Below are 15,041 nucleotides of genomic sequence, written 5' to 3' on the forward strand. Positions count from 1 at the left end.
GGGGGCAAACCTCACGGAATGATCCTTCTTCTGACAGGTAAGTGCTTCTAATGGACGTCATCAAGCAGACAATTCCTGCCAAAATGCTGTATATTGCTTTGATCATCCAGCACTATCATCCTACTGATCCCGAAGCTCCATAGGGTCCACGTAGTGAACCGTGTGATTCCATTGCAAATGACTCATGTCTCTATCTTCTTAGCAAAAGACTCCTAAGTTCCATCTTGACTATAGACAACATCAGCAGTGGAGAAGAAGGCCAGCCATTTAACTCTCAGCATCATGGTGGAGACCAAACAGCGGTCAAAGAAAGATTCCGGCTAAATTGGTGTACTTTACCGCAGCATTACGACGCTATATTACATTGTTTGGCATTATATTTACCTAATGTTATCTGACATAGCATTTTGTCCCTATGTAAAATGTTGATGTATCACTGTTATGAAATGTTATCTGCTGCATTTTAGCTTTATATTTAACATTGTTATATATGTTATACACTTTTTTTCTGTATGACACAGTATAATGTGCTTATATTACCGTCGTGCATTGTCTATATTATTTGTACATTGCCGCAGTATTGTATTAATATTAAATTGCTATGTAATAGTTATATGTTGTTCACTGAAGCATTTTTGCCTCTGTATATAGCACTGTAAGTTAATACACTGTTATCTTATGCAAAAATAGTGTTCAGTAAAATTATGTGTTGTGTTTATACATTGTTGGGTTGGAGTAAAGGGTCCTGATTCACTGATTGGCTCGAAAATGGTTTAAATTAAAAATGCTGTTTCCTGACTAGCTGAGCATCATTCTTTACAGATTGAGGCTTACAAAATAGAAGAAACATTGCAAATGTACCTGCTATAGATCCAGCGATGGGGCAAACCTCACGGAATGATCCTTCTTCTGACAGGTAAGTGCTACTAATGGACGTCATCAAGCAGACAATTCCTGCCAAAATGCTGTATATTGCTTTGATCATCCAGCACTATCATCCTACTGATCCCGAAGCTCCATAGGGTCCACGTAGTGAACCGTGTGATTCCTTCGCAAATGACTCATGTCTCTATCTTCTTAGCAAAAGACTCCTAAGTTCCATCTTGACTATAGACAACATCAGCAGTGGAGAAGAAGGCCAGTCATTTAACTCTCAGCATCATGGTGGAGACCAAACAGTGGTCAAAGAAAGATTCCGGCTAAATTGGTGTAGTTTACCGCTGCATTACGACGCTTTATTACATTGTTTGGCATCATATTTACCTAATGTTATCTGACATAGCATTTTGTCCTATATTAAATGTTCATGTATCACTGTTATGAAATGTTATCTGCTGCATTTTAGCTTTATGTTTAACATTGTTATATGTTATACACTTTTTACTGTATGACACAGTATAATGTGCTTATATTACCGTCGTGCATTGTCTATATTATTTCTACATTGCCGCAGTATTGTTTTAATATTAAATTGTTATGTAATAGTTATATGTTGTTCACTGAAGCATTTTTGCCTCTGTATATAGCATTGTTACATATTAAGTTAATACACTGTTATCTTATGCAAAAATAGTGTTCAGTAAAATTATGTATTGTGTTTATACATTGTTGGGTTGGAGTAAAGGGTCCTGATTCACTGATTGGCTCGAAAATGGTTTAAATTAAGAATGGTGTATCCCGACTATCTGAGCCTCAGTCTTTACAGATTGAGGCTTACGAAAAAGAAGAAACAGTGCAAATGTACCTGCTATAGAACTAGCAATGGGGGCAAACCTCACGGAATGATCCTTCTTCTGACAGGTAAGTGCTACTAATGGACATCATCAAGCAGACACTTCCTGCCAAAATGCTGTATATTGCTTTGATCATCCAGCACTTTCATCCTACAGATCCCGGAACTCCATGGGGTCCTATGTAGTGAACCTTGTCAATCCTTTGCAAATGACCGATGTCGCTATCTTCTTAGCAAAAGACTCCTAAGTTCCATCTTGACTATAGACAACATCAGCAGTGGAGAAGAAGGCCAGCCATTTAACTCTCAGCATCATGGTGGAGACCAAACAGCGGTCAAAGAGAGATTCCGGCTAAATTGGTGTACTTTACCGCTGCATTACGACTCTTTATTACATTGTTTGGCATCATATTTACCTAATGTTATCTGAGATAGCATTTTGTCCTATATTAAATGTTCATGTATCACTGTTATGAAATGTTATCTGCTGCATTTTAGCTTTATGTTTAACATTGGTATATGTTATACACTTTTTACTGTATGACACAGTATAATGTGCTTATATTACCGTCGTGCATTGTCTATATTATTTGTACATTCCTGCAGTATTGTTTTAATATTAAATTGTTATGTAATAGTCATATGTTGTTCACTGAAGTATTTTTGCCTCTGTATATAGCATTGTTACATATTAAGTTAAAACACTGTTATCTTTTGCAAAAATACTGTTCAGTAAAATTATGTATTGTGTTTATACATTGATGTGTTGGAGTAAAGGGTCCTGATTCACTGATTGGCTCGAAAATGGCTTAAATTTAAAATGGTGTTTCCTGACAAACTGAGCCTCCATCTTTACAGATTGAGGCTTTCCAAAAATGAGAAACACTGCAAACGCACCTGCTATAGATCCAGCGATGTGGGCAAACCTCACGGAATGTTCATTTTTCAGACAGGTAAGTGCTACTAATGGACGTCATCAAGCAGACTCTTCCAGCCAAAATGCTGTATATTGCTTTGATCATCCAGCACTATCATCCTACTGATTCCGAAGCTCCATAGGGTCCACGTAGTGAACCTTGTCATTCCTTTGCAAATGACTCATGTCTCTATCTTCTTAGCAAAAGACTCCTAAGTTCCATCTTGACTATAGACAACATCAGCAGTGGAGAAGAAGGCCAGCCATTTTTCTCTCAGCATCATGGTGGAGACCAAACCGTGGTCAAAGAAAGATTCCGGCTAAATTGGTGTACTTTACCGCTGCATTACGACGCTATATTACATTGTTTGGCATTATATTTACCTAATGTTATCTGACATAGCATTTTGTCCCTATGTAAAATGTTGATGTATCATTGTTATGAAATGTTATCTGCTGCATTTTAGCTTTATATTTAACATTGTTATATATGTTATACACTTTTACTGTATGACACAGTATAATGTGCTTATATTACCGTCGTGCATTGTCTATATTATTTGTACATTGCCGCAGTATTGTATTAATATTAAATTGTTATGTAATAGTTATATGTTGTTCACTGAAGCATTTTTGCCTCTGTATATAGCATTGTTACATATTAAGTTAATACACTGTTATCTTATGCAAAAAATAGTGTTCAGTAAAATTATGTATTGTGTTTATACATTGTTGGGTTGGAGGAAAGGGTCCTGATTCACTGATTGGCTCGAAAATGGTTTAAATTAAAAATGGTGTTTCCCGACTATCTGAGCCTCAGTCTTTACAGATTGAGGCTTACCAAAAAGAAGAAACAGTGCAAATGTACCTGCTTAAGATCCAGCGATGGGGGCAAACCTCACGGAATGATCCTTCTTCTGGCAGGTAAGTGCTACTAATGGACGTCATCAAGCAGACACTTCCTGCCAAAATGCTGTATATTGCCTTGATCGTCCAGCACTTTCATCCTACTGATCTCGGAGCTCCATGGGGTCCCATGTAGTGAACCGTGTCATTCCTTTGCAAATGAATCATGTCTCTATCTTCTTAGCAAAAGACTCCTAAGTTCCATCTTGACTGTAGACAACATCAGCAGTGGAGAAGAAGGCCAGCCATTTAACTCTCAGCATCATGGTGGAGATCAAACAGTGGTCAAAGAAAGATTCCGGCTAAATTGGTGTACTTTACCGCTGCATTACGACGCTATATTACATTGTTTGGCATTATATTTACCTAATGTTATCTGACATAGCATTTTGTCCCTATGTAAAATGTTGATGTATCACTGTTATGAAATGTTATCTGTTGCATTTTAGTTTTATATTTAACATTGTTATATATGTTATACACTTTTTTACTGTATGACACAGTATAATGTGCTCATATTACCGCCGTGCATTGTCTATATTATTTGTACATTGCCGCAGTATTGTAATAATATTAAATTGTTATGTAATAGTTATATGTTGTTCACTGAAGCATTTTTGCCTCTGTATATAGCATTGTTACATATTAAGTTAATACACTGTTATCTTATGCAAAAATAGTGTTCAGTAAAATTATGTATTGTGTTTATACATTTTTGGGTTGGAGTAAAGGGTCCTGATTCACTGATTGGCTCGAAAATGGTTTAAATTAAAAATGGTGTTTCCTGACTAGCTGAGCCTCATTCTTTACAGATTGAGGCTTACCAAATAGAAGAAACATTGCAAATGTACCTGCTATAGATCCAGCGATGGGGCAAACCTCACGGAATGATCCTTCTTCTGGCAGGTAAGTGCTACTAATGGACGTCATCAAGCAGACACTTCCTGCCAAAATGCTGTATATTGCTTTGAACGTCCAGCACTTTCATCCTACTGATCCCGGAGCTCCATGGGGTCCCATGTAGTGAACCGTGTCATTCCTTTGCAAATGACTGATGTCTCTATCTTCTTAGCAAAAGACTCCTACGTTCCATCTTGACTGTAGACAACATCAGCAGTGGAGAAGAAGGCCAGCCATTTAACTCTCAGCATCATGGTGGAGACCAAACAGCGGTCAAAGAAAGATTCCGGCTAAATTTGTGTACTTTACCGCTGCATTACGACGCTTTATTACATTGTTTGGCATCATATTTACCTAAAGTTATCTAACATAGCATTTTGTCCTATATTAAATGTTCATGTATCACTGTTATGAAATGTTATCTGCTGCATTTTACCTTTATGTTTAACATTGGTATATGTTATACACTTTTTACTGTATGACACAGTATAATGTGCTTATATTACCGTCGTGCATTGTCTATATTATTTGTACATTCCCGCAGTATTGTTTTAATATTAAATTGTTATGTAATAGTTATATGTTGTTCACTGAAGCATTTTTGCCTCTGTACATAGCATTGTTACATATTAAGTTAATACACTGTTATCTTATGCAAAAATAGTGTTCAGTAAAATTATGTATTGTGTTTATACATTGTTGGGTTGGAGTAAAGGGTCCTGATTCACTGATTGGCTCGAAAATGGTTTAAATTAAAAATGGTGTTTCCTGACTAGCTGAGCATCAATCTTTACAGATTGAGGCTTACCAAATAGAAGAAACATTGCAAATGTACCTGCTATAGATCCAGCGATGGGGCAAACCTCACGGAATGATCCTTCTTCTGACAGGTAAGTGCTACTAATGGACGTCATCAAGCAGACAGTTCCTGCCAAAATGCTGTATATTGCTTTGATCATCCAGCACTATCATCCTACTGATCCCGAAGCTCCATAGGGTCCACGTAGTGAACCGTGTGATTCCTTTGCAAATGACTCATGTCTCTATCTTCTTAGCAAAAGACTCCCAAGTTCCATCTTGACTATAGACAACATCAGCAGTGGAGAAGAAGGCCAGTCATTTAACTCTCAGCATCAAGGTGGAGACCAAACAGTGGTCAAAGAAAGATTCCGGCTAAATTGGTGTACTTTACTGCTGCATTACGATGCTTTATTACATTGTTTGGCATCATATTTACCTAATGTTATCTGACATAGCTTTTTGTCCTATATTAAATGTTCATGTATCACTGTTATGAAATGTTATCTGCTGCATTTTAGCTTTATGTTTAACATTGTTATATGTTATACACTTTTTACTGTATGACACAGTATAATGTGCTTATATTACCGTCGTGCATTGTCTATTTTATTTCTACATTCCTGCAGTATTGTTTTAATATTAAATTGTTATGTAATAGTCATATGTTGTTCACTGAAGTATTTTTGCCTCTGTATATAGCATTGTTACATATTAAGTTAAAACACTGTTATCTTTTGCAAAAATACTGTTCAGTAAAATTATGTATTGTGTTTATACATTGATGTGTTGGAGTAAAGGGTCCTGATTCCCAGATTGGCTCGAAAATGGCTTAAATTTAAAATGGTGTTTCCTGACAAACTGAGCCTCCATCTTTACAGATTGAGGCTTTCCAAAAATGAGAAACACTGCAAACGCACCTGCTATAGATCCAGCGATGTGGGCAAACCTCACGGAATGTTCATTTTTCAGACAGGTAAGTGCTACTAATGGACGTCATCAAGCAGACTCTTCCAGCCAAAATGCTGTATATTGCTTTGATCATCCAGCACTATCATCCTACTGATTCCGAAGCTCCATAGGGTCCACGTAGTGAACCTTGTCATTCCTTTGCAAATGACTCATGTCTCTATCTTCTTAGCAAAAGACTCCTAAGTTCCATCTTGACTATAGACAACATCAGCAGTGGAGAAGAAGGCCAGCCATTTTTCTCTCAGCATCATGGTGGAGACCAAACCGTGGTCAAAGAAAGATTCCGGCTAAATTGGTGTACTTTACCGCTGCATTACGACGCTATATTACATTGTTTGGCATTATATTTACCTAATGTTATCTGACATAGCATTTTGTCCCTATGTAAAATGTTGATGTATCATTGTTATGAAATGTTATCTGCTGCATTTTAGCTTTATATTTAACATTGTTATATATGTTATACACTTTTACTGTATGACACAGTATAATGTGCTTATATTACCGTCGTGCATTGTCTATATTATTTGTACATTGCCGCAGTATTGTATTAATATTAAATTGTTATGTAATAGTTATATGTTGTTCACTGAAGCATTTTTGCCTCTGTATATAGCATTGTTACATATTAAGTTAATACACTGTTATCTTATGCAAAAAATAGTGTTCAGTAAAATTATGTATTGTGTTTATACATTGTTGGGTTGGAGGAAAGGGTCCTGATTCACTGATTGGCTCGAAAATGGTTTAAATTAAAAATGGTGTTTCCCGACTATCTGAGCCTCAGTCTTTACAGATTGAGGCTTACCAAAAAGAAGAAACAGTGCAAATGTACCTGCTTAAGATCCAGCGATGGGGGCAAACCTCACGGAATGATCCTTCTTCTGGCAGGTAAGTGCTACTAATGGACGTCATCAAGCAGACACTTCCTGCCAAAATGCTGTATATTGCTTTGATCGTCCAGCACTTTCATCCTACTGATCTCGGAGCTCCATGGGGTCCCATGTAGTGAACCGTGTCATTCCTTTGCAAATGAATCATGTCTCTATCTTCTTAGCAAAAGACTCCTAAGTTCCATCTTGACTGTAGACAACATCAGCAGTGGAGAAGAAGGCCAGCCATTTAACTCTCAGCATCATGGTGGAGATCAAACAGTGGTCAAAGAAAGATTCCGGCTAAATTGGTGTACTTTACCGCTGCATTACGACGCTATATTACATTGTTTGGCATTATATTTACCTAATGTTATCTGACATAGCATTTTGTCCCTATGTAAAATGTTGATGTATCACTGTTATGAAATGTTATCTGTTGCATTTTAGTTTTATATTTAACATTGTTATATATGTTATACACTTTTTTACTGTATGACACAGTATAATGTGCTCATATTACCGCCGTGCATTGTCTATATTATTTGTACATTGCCGCAGTATTGTAATAATATTAAATTGTTATGTAATAGTTATATGTTGTTCACTGAAGCATTTTTGCCTCTGTATATAGCATTGTTACATATTAAGTTAATACACTGTTATCTTATGCAAAAATAGTGTTCAGTAAAATTATGTATTGTGTTTATACATTTTTGGGTTGGAGTAAAGGGTCCTGATTCACTGATTGGCTCGAAAATGGTTTAAATTAAAAATGGTGTTTCCTGACTAGCTGAGCCTCATTCTTTACAGATTGAGGCTTACCAAATAGAAGAAACATTGCAAATGTACCTGCTATAGATCCAGCGATGGGGCAAACCTCACGGAATGATCCTTCTTCTGGCAGGTAAGTGCTACTAATGGACGTCATCAAGCAGACACTTCCTGCCAAAATGCTGTATATTGCTTTGAACGTCCAGCACTTTCATCCTACTGATCCCGGAGCTCCATGGGGTCCCATGTAGTGAACCGTGTCATTCCTTTGCAAATGACTGATGTCTCTATCTTCTTAGCAAAAGACTCCTACGTTCCATCTTGACTGTAGACAACATCAGCAGTGGAGAAGAAGGCCAGCCATTTAACTCTCAGCATCATGGTGGAGACCAAACAGCGGTCAAAGAAAGATTCCGGCTAAATTTGTGTACTTTACCGCTGCATTACGACGCTTTATTACATTGTTTGGCATCATATTTACCTAAAGTTATCTAACATAGCATTTTGTCCTATATTAAATGTTCATGTATCACTGTTATGAAATGTTATCTGCTGCATTTTACCTTTATGTTTAACATTGGTATATGTTATACACTTTTTACTGTATGACACAGTATAATGTGCTTATATTACCGTCGTGCATTGTCTATATTATTTGTACATTCCCGCAGTATTGTTTTAATATTAAATTGTTATGTAATAGTTATATGTTGTTCACTGAAGCATTTTTGCCTCTGTACATAGCATTGTTACATATTAAGTTAATACACTGTTATCTTATGCAAAAATAGTGTTCAGTAAAATTATGTATTGTGTTTATACATTGTTGGGTTGGAGTAAAGGGTCCTGATTCACTGATTGGCTCGAAAATGGTTTAAATTAAAAATGGTGTTTCCTGACTAGCTGAGCATCAATCTTTACAGATTGAGGCTTACCAAATAGAAGAAACATTGCAAATGTACCTGCTATAGATCCAGCGATGGGGCAAACCTCACGGAATGATCCTTCTTCTGACAGGTAAGTGCTACTAATGGACGTCATCAAGCAGACAGTTCCTGCCAAAATGCTGTATATTGCTTTGATCATCCAGCACTATCATCCTACTGATCCCGAAGCTCCATAGGGTCCACGTAGTGAACCGTGTGATTCCTTTGCAAATGACTCATGTCTCTATCTTCTTAGCAAAAGACTCCCAAGTTCCATCTTGACTATAGACAACATCAGCAGTGGAGAAGAAGGCCAGTCATTTAACTCTCAGCATCAAGGTGGAGACCAAACAGTGGTCAAAGAAAGATTCCGGCTAAATTGGTGTACTTTACTGCTGCATTACGATGCTTTATTACATTGTTTGGCATCATATTTACCTAATGTTATCTGACATAGCTTTTTGTCCTATATTAAATGTTCATGTATCACTGTTATGAAATGTTATCTGCTGCATTTTAGCTTTATGTTTAACATTGTTATATGTTATACACTTTTTACTGTATGACACAGTATAATGTGCTTATATTACCGTCGTGCATTGTCTATTTTATTTCTACATTGCCGCAGTATTGTTTTAATATTAAATTGTTATGTAATAGTTATATGTTGTTCACTGAAGCATTTTTGCCTCTGTAAATAGCATTGTTACATATTAAGTTAATACACTGTTATCTTATGCAAAAATAGTGTTCAGTAAAATTATGTATTGTGTTTATACATTGTTGGGTTGGAGTAAAGGGTCCTGATTCACTGATTGGCTCGAAAATGGTTTAAATTAAGAATGGTGTATCCCGACTATCTGAGCCTCAGTCTTTACAGATTGAGGCTTACCAAAAAGAAGAAACAGTGCAAATGTACCTGCTATAGAACTAGCGATGGGGGCAAACCTCACGGAATGATCCTTCTTCTGGCAGGTAAGTGCTACTAATGGACGTCATCAAGCAGACAATTCCTGCCAAAATGCTGTTTATTGCTTTGATCATCCAGCACTTTCATCCTACAGATCCCGGAACTCCATGGGGTCCTATGTAGTGAATCGTGTCAATCCTTTGCAAATGACTGATGTCGCTATCTTCTTAGCAAAAGACTCCTACGTTTCATCTTGACTGTATACAACATCAGCAGTGGAGAAGAAGGTCAGCCATTTAACTCTCAGCATCATGGTGGAGACCAAACGGCGGTCAAAGAAAGATTCCGGCTAAATTGGTGTACTTTACCGCTGCATTACGACGCTTTATTACATTGTTTGGCATCATATTTACATAATGTTATCTGACATAGCATTTTGTCCTATATTAAATGTTCATGTATCACTGTTATGAAATGTTATCTGCTGCATTTTAGCTTTATGTTTAACATTGTAATGTGTTATACACTTTTTACTGTATGACACAGTATAATGTGCTTATATTACCGTCGTGCATTGTCTATATTATTTATACATTGCCGCAGTATTGTATTAATATTAAATTGTTAAGTAATAGTTATATGTTGTTCACTGATCCATTTTTGACTCTGTGTATATAGCATTGTTACATATTAAGTTAATACACTGTTATCGTATGCAAAAATAGTGTTCAGTAAAATTATGTATTGTGTTTATACATTGTTGGGTTGGAGTAAAGGGTCCTGATTCACTGATTGGCTCGAAAATGGCTTAAATTAAAAATGGTGTTTCCTGACTAGCTGAGCCTCAATCTTTACAGATTGAGGCTTTCCAAAAAAGAGTAACACTGCAAACGCACCTGTTATAGATCCAACGATGGGGGCAAACATCACGGAATGATCCTTCTTCTGACAGGTAAGTGCTACTAATGGACGTCATCAAGCAGACAATTCCTGCCAAAATGCTGTATATTGCTTTGATCATCCAGCACTATCATCCTACTGATCCCGAAGCTCCATAGGGTCCACGTAGTGAACCGTGTCATTCCTTTGCAAATGACTCATGTCTCTATCTTCTTAGCAAAAGACTCCTAAGTTCCATCTTGACTATAGACAACATCAGCAGTGGAGAAGAAGGCCAGCCATTTAACTCTCAGCATCATGGTGGAGACCAAACAGTGGTCAAAGAAAGATTCCGGCTAAATTGGTGTACTTTACCGCTGCATTACGATGCTATATTACATTGTTTGGCATCATATTTACCTTATTTATCTGACATAGCATTTTGTCCTATATTAAATGTTCATGGATCACTGTTATGAAATGTTATCTGCTGCATTTTAGCTTTATGTTTAACATTGTTATATGTTATACACTTTTTACTGTATGACACAGTATAATGTGCTTATATTACCGTCGTGCATTGTCTATATTATTTCTACATTGCCGCAGTATTGTTTTAATATTAAATTGTTATGTAATAGTTATATGTTGTTCACTGAAGCATTTTTGCCTCTGTATATAGCATTGTTACATATTAAGTTAAAACACTGTTATCTTTTGCAAAAATACTGTTCAGTAAAATTATGTATTGTGTTTATACATTGATGTGTTGGAGTAAACGGTCCTGATTCCCAGATTGGCTCGAAAATGGCTTAAATTTAAAATGGTGTTTCCTGACTAGCTGAGCCTCCATCTTTACAGATAGAGGCTTTCCAAAAAAGTGAAACACTGCAAACGCACCTGCTATAGATCCAGCGATGGGGGCAAACCTCACGGAATGATCCTTCTTCTGGCAGGTAAGTGCTACTAATGGACGTCATCAAGCAGACACTTCCTGCCAAAATGCTGTATATTGCTTTGATCGTCCAGCACTTTCATCCTACTGATCCCGGAGCTCCATGGGGTCCCATGCAGTGAACCGTGTCATTCCTTTGCAAATGACTGATGTCTCTATCTTCTTAGCAAAAGACTCCTACGTTCCATCTTGACTGTAGACAACATCAGCAGTGGAGAAGAAGGCCAGCCATTTAACTCTCAGCATCATGGTGGAGACCAAACAGCGGTCAAAGAAAGATTCCGGCAAAATTGGTGTACTTTACAGCTGCATTACGATGCTTTATTACATTGTTTGGCATCATATTTACCTAATGTTATCTGACATAGCATTTTGTCCTATATTAAATGTTCATGTATCACTGTTATGAAATGTTATCTGCTGCATTTTAGCTTTATGTTTAACATTGTTATATGTTATACACTTTTTACTATATGACACAGTATAATGTGCTTATATTACCGTCGTGCATTGTCTATATTATTTGTACATTGCCGCAGTATTGTATTAATATTAAATTGTTAAGTAATAGTTATATGTTGTTCACTGAAGCATTTTTGCCTCTGTATATAGCATTGTTACATATTAAGTTAATACACTGTTATCTTATGCAACAATAGTGTTCAGTAAAATTATGTATTGTGTTTATACATTGTTGGGTTGGAGTAAAGTGTCCTGATTCACTGATTGGCTCGAAAATGGTTTAAATTAAAAACGGTGTTTCCTGACTATCTGAGCCGCAGTCTTTACAGATTGAGGTTTACCAAAAAGAAGAAACAGTGCAAATGTACCTGCTATAGAACTAGCGATGGGGGCAAACCTCACGGAATGATCCTTCTTCTGACAGGTAAGGGCTACTAATGGACATCATTAAGCAGACACTTCCTGCCAAAATGCTGTATATTGCTTTGATCATCCAGCACTTTCATCCTACAGATCCCGGAACTCCATGGGGTCCTATGTAGTGAACTGTGTCAATCCTTTGCAAATGACTGATGTCGCTATCTTCTTAGCAAAAGACTCCTACGTTTCATATTGACTGTAGACAACATCAGCAGTGGAGAAGAAGGCCAGCCATTTAACTCTCAGCATCATGGTGGAGACCAAACAGCGGTCAAAGAAAGATTCCGGCTAAATTGGTGTACTTTACCGCTGCATTACGACGCTTTATTACATTGTTTGGCATCATATTTACATAATTTTATCTGACATAGCATTTTGTCCTTTATTAAATGTTCATGTATCACTGTTATGAAATGTTATCTGCTGCATTTTAGCTTTATGTTTAACATTGTTATATTTTGTACACTTTTTATTGTATGACACAGTATTTATTTATTTATAATTTATTACCAGTTATTTATATAGCGCACCCATTTTCCGCAGCGCTTTACAGAGAATATTTGGCCATTCACATCAGTCCCTGCCCAGTGGAGCTTACACTCTAAATTCCCTATGACACACACACACACACACACATACATACATACTAGGGGTAATTTTGTTAGGAGCCAATTAACCTACTAGTATATTTTTGGAGTGTGGGAGGAAACCGGAGTACCCGGAGGAAACCCACGCAAGCACAGGGAGAACATACAAACTACACACAGTTAGGGCCGTAGTGGGTATCGAACCAACGACCTCAGTACTGTGAGGCAGTAAAGCTAAGCATTACACCGTCTGTGCTGCCCAGTATAATGTGCTTATATTACCGTCGTGCATTGTCTATATTATTTCTACATTGCCGCTGTATTGTTTTAATATTGAATTGTTATGTAATAGTTATATGTTGTTCACTGAAGCATTTTTGCCTCTGTATATAGCATTGTTACATACTAAGTTAATACACTGTTATCTTATGCAAAATTAGTGTTCAGTAAAATTATGTATTGTGTTTATACATTGTTGGGTTGGAGTAAAGGGTCCTGATTCACTGATTGGCTCGAAAATGGTTTAAATTAAAAATGGTGTTTCCTGACTAGCTGAGCCTCAATCTTTACAGATTGAGGCTTTCCAAAAAAGAGTAACACTTCAAACGCACCTGTTATAGATCCAGCGATGGGGGCAAACCTCACGGAATGATCCTTCTTCTGACAGGTAAGTGCTACTAATGGACGTCATCAAGCAGACAGTTCCTGCCAAAATGCTGTATATTGCTTTGATCATCCAGCACTATCATCCTACTGATCCCGAAGCTCCATAGGGTCCACGTAGTGAACCGTGTGATTCCTTTGCAAATGACTCATGTCTCTATCTTCTTAGCAAAAGACTCCCAAGTTCCATCTTGACTATAGACAACATCAGCAGTGGAGAAGAAGGCCAGTCATTTAACTCTCAGCATCAAGGTGGAGACCAAACAGTGGTCAAAGAAAGATTCCGGCTAAATTGGTGTACTTTACTGCTGCATTACGATGCTTTATTACATTGTTTGGCATCATATTTACCTAATGTTATCTGACATAGCTTTTTGTCCTATATTAAATGTTCATGTATCACTGTTATGAAATGTTATCTGCTGCATTTTAGCTTTATGTTTAACATTGTTATATGTTATACACTTTTTACTGTATGACACAGTATAATGTGCTTATATTACCGTCGTGCATTGTCTATTTTATTTCTACATTGCCGCAGTATTGTTTTAATATTAAATTGTTATGTAATAGTTATATGTTGTTCACTGAAGCATTTTTGCCTCTGTAAATAGCATTGTTACATATTAAGTTAATACACTGTTATCTTATGCAAAAATAGTGTTCAGTAAAATTATGTATTGTGTTTATACATTGTTGGGTTGGAGTAAAGGGTCCTGATTCACTGATTGGCTCGAAAATGGTTTAAATTAAGAATGGTGTATCCCGACTATCTGAGCCTCAGTCTTTACAGATTGAGGCTTACCAAAAAGAAGAAACAGTGCAAATGTACCTGCTATAGAACTAGCGATGGGGGCAAACCTCACGGAATGATCCTTCTTCTGGCAGGTAAGTGCTACTAATGGACGTCATCAAGCAGACAATTCCTGCCAAAATGCTGTTTATTGCTTTGATCATCCAGCACTTTCATCCTACAGATCCCGGAACTCCATGGGGTCCTATGTAGTGAATCGTGTCAATCCTTTGCAAATGACTGATGTCGCTATCTTCTTAGCAAAAGACTCCTACGTTTCATCTTGACTGTATACAACATCAGCAGTGGAGAAGAAGGTCAGCCATTTAACTCTCAGCATCATGGTGGAGACCAAACGGCGGTCAAAGAAAGATTCCGGCTAAATTGGTGTACTTTACCGCTGCATTACGACGCTTTATTACATTGTTTGGCATCATATTTACATAATGTTATCTGACATAGCATTTTGTCCTATATTAAATGTTCATGTATCACTGTTATGAAATGTTATCTGCTGCATTTTAGCTTTATGTTTAACATTGTAATGTGTTATACACTTTTTACTGTATGACACAG

This window comes from Taudactylus pleione, unplaced genomic scaffold, assembly GCF_031769625.1.
Source record: "Taudactylus pleione unplaced genomic scaffold, aTauple2 ptg000026l, whole genome shotgun sequence".
In the NCBI taxonomy this organism is placed as follows: Eukaryota; Metazoa; Chordata; class Amphibia; order Anura; family Myobatrachidae; genus Taudactylus; species Taudactylus pleione.